Source organism: Nannospalax galili, unplaced genomic scaffold, assembly GCF_000622305.1.
Source record: "Nannospalax galili isolate Female #2095 unplaced genomic scaffold, S.galili_v1.0 scaffold336, whole genome shotgun sequence".
NCBI lineage: Eukaryota > Metazoa > Chordata > Mammalia > Rodentia > Spalacidae > Nannospalax > Nannospalax galili.
The window spans coordinates 2251500-2260080 of NW_008343385.1; the positions used below are offsets into that span (position 1 = coordinate 2251500).

Here is an 8581-nt window from a genome sequence, read left to right on the forward strand (position 1 = left end):
CAGCAGCTGAAGTCTTTCATTGCTACATGTAGAACTCAATGTAGAATTAAAAAATTAAGCCTAAGTATAAATAAATTCTCTAAATGAATTAATTACTATAAGATCCTGCTTTTGATAGTATCATTTCGCAAATGATAATATACAAGTGCTATTAGAATTTTCTTCCACTTAAGATATTCTTAGCATAGCTCAAAATAGGCTGTGCAAAAGGTCAATCAATTGTGAAGGGCATAATCTGTGGTTCCTTATTAGATCACAAAGCACAGGCTAAAGCAACATTTACACCTAAAGTCATGACTCTCCATGTGAACCATCACCAAACCATGAGGTCCTTAGATAATATTTGTCAAGGAAAAAAGACACACTCTTTCAATGTCTAGAATGGCTAAAAATCTTTTAGCAATCTGTAATACTACTATCTCAAAGGGAGCAGACACATCTTAAGGCTTAACCAAATGAGTTTCAACAGCAGAAGGGTATTGTTTCAGCGTGACCTGAGGTAAATTTTATTCTAGCAATTTCCATGATAGTGGAAAGGCAACTAATAACAAATGCAACATTTATTCTATGTGTAAGGAAAGTGCTATTGAAAAACACATAGGATTAAGAAATTCCCTTGTTAATAAGTAAAATAGTTACTTTATTGCATTCCACTGTCATTACTATGCCTGATTTCATGGGCCCAGCCCCATAGATGAATGAATATAATAGATGCTAAGCAAATCCTTTCTGTGCTTAGAATTTTTATACAAAACTACGTAGAAAAGGGCAGATAGGTTCAAACAGTTTATTCTATTAACCTGTCTCTTTAACACATGGCATCTGAGAAAACTCAAATAAATGACAAAGGATAGGTGACAATGCTGAGACCAGGTCCAAGCAATAGAGAAGGACAAGCAAATAGGATAGAAAATGGAAAAGCACTGGGTGCAAGGACTTGCTAATGACTTCTGCCAGATCTCCCTTCTAGCTTAAAAAGAGTACCAACAGCCATGGAATGTGAACTAACCTCATGGGTGAAGGGTCAGCAAGCTCTTTCTGTAAAAGGCCAGACAGGTCATGTCTTGGGCTGGTCAGAGCACACTGTCACTACCACTCAATTCTACCCTTGTGTGGAAGGCAAACAGCCATGGTAGACAAATAAGCAAATGGGCAGTGCCATGTGTCAATAACGCTGTATTTACAGTAAGAACAGGTTAATTTGTCAGATATAGGCCAATGGCAGTCATTTGCTGACTTTTGTGCTGGTTTAGACGTAACTTTCAAGAGGGCTGAAGCACATCAAAAATCCTAACATGGTCCCCATCTGCTCTCCCCTTTCCCTGAAGCTACTTTACCTTGGAGCTATAAATTAGGATCAGCTCAGAAAGTACTTGGATTTGTCCCATAACCTGAACCCGTTCTAGAGAAGCACTCACCCACAAGACTGCAAAGTGTACCCCTTTGTCAAAATTACTGCTCCCTGAAAACAGTTCAATCATACTTTTAAAAAATAGCACGGTATCATTAGTTGCTTTAAATCCTCACCCCTTCCCTCTCAATTCTTTCTATTTGTTCTTTTGTTAAGAAGAAGACAAAGACTAAAAAGTTCCCAAAGCTAGGGTCCTGGGACAGTTATTTCCCACAGTCCTTTTAGGACCTACCTTTAACTCCTAGCCATGAACAAAATCTATGCTCTCTATCTAAAGCTTGCCAAAGGCAAGCAGTTGGTTTCAGGAAATAATTCCTCCACTGTCCCACAGCAAAGTACTCATGCAGTCACTGCAACTGCCAAGCCTGGTTACATTTTTTTTGGCCACTGTCACAAGTGCACATCAAAAGTACCTGTTACCAGAACTGGATTGGCCCCACACAAAGGATGACTGCAGAACCCTGGCTTCTTCATCTACAAGGAATCCCAGCATCTCCTCCTAAGCCCCAGAACATCGGACATTCTACTGAAAATATTCAAGGATGACTTCCAAAGACAGTAATTTTCATGTTTGCTATTCAGAAAGAATATCATGAAAGAAAGAGCAAACCTAATTCTCTATTTTCTCTAATGCTAAAATATTCATATAATTTTAAAGAAAGCTATTACAATTTACATAGGTAGTCTTCGACTCTAAAGATACCCTAACTGAGTTCCTTCTCAGTGTCCCCTTATAAAGTCACTAACAGGTAACTGATAACCACTGAGGAGGTTTCCAGAAACTTAAAATTGTTTAGAACCAGCACTCACATGAATAGTTAGCAAATTCTTCTCATACTTAATTCACAAATGTCTTCTTGAAACTTTTGTTTGCTGGCCTTAGTTTTGCCTCTTGAGAACTGCCTGAAATAAGTCTAATCTCTCCTATGAACAACAACCCAGCAAATATTTAAACAATTTGAACAAAGTGATTATGTGTTCTCTCCAAATCTCTTTAACAAGCCAAAAATTCTCTATTGGCTGTAGAGCACAGTTTATCTTCCCCAACTCATAAATAAATCTCAAAGTTTCCATAAGTTCATCAGACTTGCATGTCCTATTATTTGCAAAAAGGACTCCAACAAATATATCTAAATTCCCACAAAAAGGCTCTTCTCACATATTTATGTCAATGATGGACCACTCAGGGCAGTCTCTAGTGGGACTGGAGAAGTTCTGAACATAATCCCTTTCTAACAGGAATCAGAACAATCCCTCAGTCTCTTAATAGTAGTCCCCAACAATAACTTACACACAAAAAGGCAACTGTATGAAGTAAACATATATAGTACATATTTTATTATTTGTATTTTAACGACACTGGCCATAAACATAGTAAAACTGGTTTTCTTATTATGAATGTGGATACTTTGTCTTTAAAACAAAACTTGTAAGTTAGAATCAAATATGGGTGATTAAGACTTTGGCTGACTGACTAACTGGGAAGTTTAAGTTACTAATATTGTATTTCTTACTTCCAGATGAAACTTCTGCTGTCCTGCTCCTCTCCTGTGTACCTCCCCTTCACACATCACAGGAGTGCTCTAGGTATGCGAGGACACTTCTTCCCACCCCACAACTTCGCTCCTTTCCCTCTCTGCTCTATGCAGGCACAGCACCTAGCAGAGCCCTCATCTTCCCAGAGCCACTGGCTAGCCTGTTGTATATTCCAAAATAAAATAGTCTTAAAGACCTCAGATCAATTTGAATACATTAGCTCCTCTTTATTAATTCTGTAAGTTTAACATTCTGTATTAATAAAATATTTTTAAACGGTAAAAAGTAAGGCATGAAAAACTGCAAAGATTTCCTGAACTCATTAGAAAATGAGAGAATTGGTAAGATGTTACAATCAATTCAAAAGAGAATACAAAGAATGGACATAATGTATCACCATAAAGTTACAAACAGATGCAAAACAAGTCAAGATAGTATCAATTCATTGTATCAGATAAATTTGTACTTCAGCAGGTAAAAATCATCTGAGGTTCTATGATGTTTTATAAAAATAGCTATTTAGGTATTTGTGAAATAGCACAGACATGCTGGACTGAGAGTACTCAGGACACTGAGAGAATAGCAAGACCTCCTCCATTTCAATATCACTGCAGTTCAGCAAAGTAAGAGACACATGGCTATTAGTTCCTGAATGAAGAGACACAGCCTGTGAATGTGTGTGATGTGGAATCCATATAGCATGATTTATACTCTGCTCCAGGCTCCTTACACTCACATACACTAAAGTTCAGACTTACTAAAAATTCTTGCTCAAGAATATTTCCTCGGGGACTAGAGAGATGGCTCAGCGATTAAGAGCACTGGCTGCTCTTTCAGAGGATCTGGGTTCAGTTCCCAGTACCTACATGGCAGCTACCACCCTCCTAAATTCCAGTTCTAAGAGATCCAATGCTCTCTTCTGGCCTGCACAGGCACTAGGCCCACACATGGTGCACTTACATACAGGCACATTTTTACTTATAATCACTTATAATCATAAAATTAAAAATAAAGAACACTCAACATACTCTGTTCCAAAGGCCAAAAATGCCAAAAGTATTTGGGAGCTTATATCTAATCCTTAAAAGATTTTAGGGTTACCTCTTCAGAGGAGGGAATGTTGGAGGGAAGGGAGTGGGCATGGATTTGATCAAAACACCTTATATACGTGTATGAAATTCTCAATAAAGATTTGTAAAAATTAAAAAAAAAAGAGATCAGTTTCTGTTCCATGCTAGCTGCACTAAACAGCAGCTCTGCTTCTAGAAAGACAACGATGTCAAAAATTAGAGAGAAAACAGCAGGCATTGGGGGGTTTAACTGTTGAACAAATGGCTGAAAGGTGCTTCAAAGCTAATTTAAATAATTTTAAAAATTATACCCCAAAACATCTTATATGCATGCATGAAATTCTCAAAGTTTCTGTAAAAATTTAAAAAAAAAGAACTGTAGGCATACACAATAAACAACGAAGAAAAAAATATAAAGAACATCTGCATTCTAAGCACTTCCCCTCAGTTCTGTTGGTCTGTTGCCTTGTCTAGGCTGCATGGCATTGGTCTCTCTCCATTCCTTAGAGCAACTGGTCCTCTATTCTCTCCCAGGAATCTGTTCATTATGTATTAGGAAGATTTAAAACTTTCTGGGTTGGGCATCAAATACAGCCATGAACTCATGAGTTTGGACCCTCTGACCAGAAATAAGGCTATCTCAGACAGTCTGGTCTGGATCAATAGAGTAGAGTAACACATAGTCTACCAGATACCCTCCCGGACATGGTGTGGCTTTAAAATCCAATCTGTGCAGACAGCCTCACTCTGCAGCAGTATTAACACTATACTGCTAAATCTAGGACTTGAGAAGTCAAGAGCAGAACAGGAACAGATTCCCTTTGTTTTATGATGCTAGGGATTGAACCCAGGGCCTTACATATGCTAGGCAAGCTATCACTGAGATATTCCTCTTTTTATTATGTTCATAATCCACAATGCTATATTAAATCTAAAAAGACATTTGTGTTCCGTCTTTTCATTCTTTGACTCACCTGGAAAATACTGGTTTCTGTCATGAGTATCACACTGTTCTAAATGCTGCAGTACTAGAATGTCTTAGCCAAGTTCCCTGCTTTCCTTGTGAGGATCCATGAATGCGAGATATGAGTGCCTAGTGGGCTCCGGACTTAATGTTTCTAAATTTCAGAGCTGAGAGGTTCTTAGATCAGAAGCCTGGGCTGAAGAGATGGGTCTGTGGCTATGAGCATAGCATCCATGTCAGGTGGCTCATAAGTTCCAGGGTCTCCAATGCCTTTTTCTGACCACTGTGGGTACCCATACACACGTGGCACACCTCCTCCACATACATAAATAAAACAAATCTCTAAAAAAATCACAAGCTCATTTTGACAATAGGTTCTTCAAGTATTGCTACCAAGGACTATGCCTACTGACACACTCCCTCCCTCCTCTCATTATGTCACAAACAGTCCTGTTTAATAACCTTGAATGTTCACTAAGCCCCAGTGTTTACCAACGTCTCTTCTAAGTTCAAAATACTAAGTGTATCCTATCTGAAAATCACTGGGGAAAATGCTTAGAAACTGTCTTGATAAAACTAAATGTTACAATGATATTTTCTATATACCTTAATCTTTATTCACACTAGTAAAACTTTAAAATGTCAGATTTGTATGACTTCTTTGCCAGCTACCATGTTTAATGTTTAAAGGGATGTAGTTACTCTAGGAGGAGTAGCAACGACAAAAAGAAGCTGCCCAAGTTTCTGAACAGCTCAGCACCCTAGGCTCCACTACTCTCTAGGTTCCAGGCAGACCCCAGCTGACTACACCAAGCTGAGTCTTGCAAGTCATGTGCTGTAGAATTCAGTGGGGATACATTTCATGCAGGGAGAACTAAGAAAACAGTCGCAATGTTCACCTACAACTCAGAGTAGAGACTTTACAGTCTATTTGGCTGTCTGTGAGACGTTTATTTTCACAAGTTATTTCCTGGCCAAAGCACTTCAGAGCATGCAGTATGACCAAAGCCTAAAAAGCTCAATCAGTACACATCCAACATCGGAAACCAATTTAGATGACAATTCTTCCTCATTTTCATGACAAAGAAAAAGAAACATTGGCAAATATTAATTTCAGAAGTGATACAGGTCCCACACTCCCTTGCAGGCAGGCACTTCACCTGTGACACTGCAGTGTACAATAACATGGAACCAATGACTCCAGCGTGGCTTGTTAGGGGTCAGTTTTGACCAGTGAATCACCGTGGAGTACTACAGACCCAGGAATAATGTGGTCCAGTTGGAGATGAACATGCTTAGACACACTGAAGCCTTTGCAGTGTGGACATCCAGTCAAGGTACCAATGGCCTTTGCTGCTTTGGATCCTGTTATCAGATTTGCTGCTACTGGGCCAGTTTTCAAGGTGTCATAAAGCAGGTTTGATGCTGCTCTTGGGAAAACAACCCAAGTGTTTATGATTTTCAATATGAAGTTTAACATGAGCTATAATGAGAGGGGACCCTTTAGAAAATTAAATTAATTAGTAAATAAATTAATAATTACATTTAGAAGAGAATCAGGGAAAACAGTCAGCACATAAAAGCATATTTCATTTGGGGATACACTCCCGGGATAACAGCAAAAATTGTGAAAGCAAGGGTAGCTGTCCCTTGTGAGAGTCATAACTGGATTCTAATTTTGAGCCTTCACTAGCTCTATGATGCACTACTGAGTTAATTATGCCATTTTGGTTACAGAAACATAAAAGCCTCTGTTGGAAGGTACTACATTATCACAGTGTCTAAATGTGGGACATGCGGATGTATATCTTAGGAATTAAGGGAAACAATGCTTTTCCTTCTCTGCAGGGGCAGATCTTAAGTCTGATGAAGTCAAATGTTGCTCTGCACTATGCTGAAGAACAACAGAGAATGTAAGACACTGTAATTTAAGGATGGAGTCTCTACAGTGGCATCTCTACAGTAACTCAGTCCTACTTCCACAAATTACCAGGTTCCTGGAGTGTCAGGAATTTTGAGAACCTTAAATTAGAAGTATTAGTGGCAAATTCTAACTTACACTAGAAGCACAAAGCCTCTTTCTCCTTTCCAGAAAGAAATTCTGAAATGTTCCGCGAGAGAAGATCCCACAGTAGCAGGTGGGCTGGAGGTTTCAGTGCAAAGAATAACAAACACACAGTAAACACACAGAAGTGCTTTCCTGCTCCCTTCGTCTTCTGCCAAAGGGGACATTTCCTTGTATAGATGTCTTTCATGAATCTGCTTCCTGGAGCTGGTGAAGTCAGGCATGCTTGGAACACTATGTCTTGGAAAGTGGGAACCACAGCACTAAGAGTCTACAGAGAACCAAGGAGTGATCCAAAGGAAAAGAAGCATGGAGCACCCTACCTAATCTGACAACAGTCTGGGGACAAGAAGAGCCTTTAGGACAGAGATGGCTACATATGCTGAGATCTCATCACCATCACAGCAGGCACTGCCAATCAGTGACTGTGATATTTCTTATCTAGACCATTCACCAGTCTGAATTCTTCTCAAAGTGCCTGAGGCTTCTATTCTTAGTCAGCAATCAAGATAAATCTTTTCTGCCACCTTCACATGAACTTATTTGTAGGTCATTCACCTACAATCCTAAGGAATACCATGACAAAGGGTGTGCACCGATCTGGCATGTCTCCTGTTGTTGCATGTGCCTCCAGGGTCCATCAGGGGGTAGTCAAGCTGGACAGAAACTTGTAGATTCTCAGACATGAGATGTAGCAGCATCCATTTCTGTCAGAGATACGGCTACCATGAAGACCGCTTGCTCAAACTCCCTAGGCAAACAGACTCTGGCTTCATGGGTCAGTCGCAATTCATTCTTATACTTAATGAAATTCACTGAAGGCTGCAGAAATTTGGAAATGAAGTGGAGTTGTGCCATGTGCTTCAATATGTTAGGGTTAGGTGCTTAACATGTCTGGCTGTGACACTTAAGGTACTGATTCATCTTAGCCCTGCTGTCAAGTGCTCTTTGATACAGAGGAAGGGATCCAAGGTAGTCACTGACTTCAGCCACTATGCCTGGCATACTGTCAGCTTTGTCCTGTACCAGTGCTATCACAGGAACATGCTGAAGAGTTAATGATCTGGGGTACAAAGACAGCTGTTCTGTAGCAGCTGGGAACCACTACCCAGTGGGCTTCTATCCAAACTCAAAGTTCCAAATCTCTTCCAGTGATGGAAGCTGAGGCAGAAGCACTCTTCCTACATCTTGGAACGAACACAGGCAGTGAACAGGTGCCATGGGAAAGTTGTGGGGCTGCTTCTCTAGAGCACATCTAGAAACAAAGAGTGCTACCGGAAGCCATCTCCAAGCTCCCAGGACTCCACATTAATAAGCTGTACAGCTAATACACATTTCTCTTCCTCAGCTGCATGTTGCTTACTCATTTGACTCTGAGTGACCAAACACAGGGCCTCCCATCTGCTTCCAGCCTGGTGCTGTCTAGCTACAGGGAAAGCAAGACCCAAGGTAAAGGGATGTTACTCACTGATGAAATGTATTGAGAAGTAGGAGAGAGAGAGAGAGAGAGAGAGAGAGAGAGAGAGAGAGAGAGA

The 8581-nt window shown here is 40.0% G+C and overlaps 1 protein-coding gene across 3 annotated transcripts in view; it reads right to left on the bottom strand.

Moving 5' to 3' along the window:
- Nucleotides 1-8581, bottom strand: part of Daam1 (dishevelled associated activator of morphogenesis 1) — a 188100-nt gene that overhangs the window by 68938 nt on the left and 110581 nt on the right. The window lies entirely within an intron of this gene.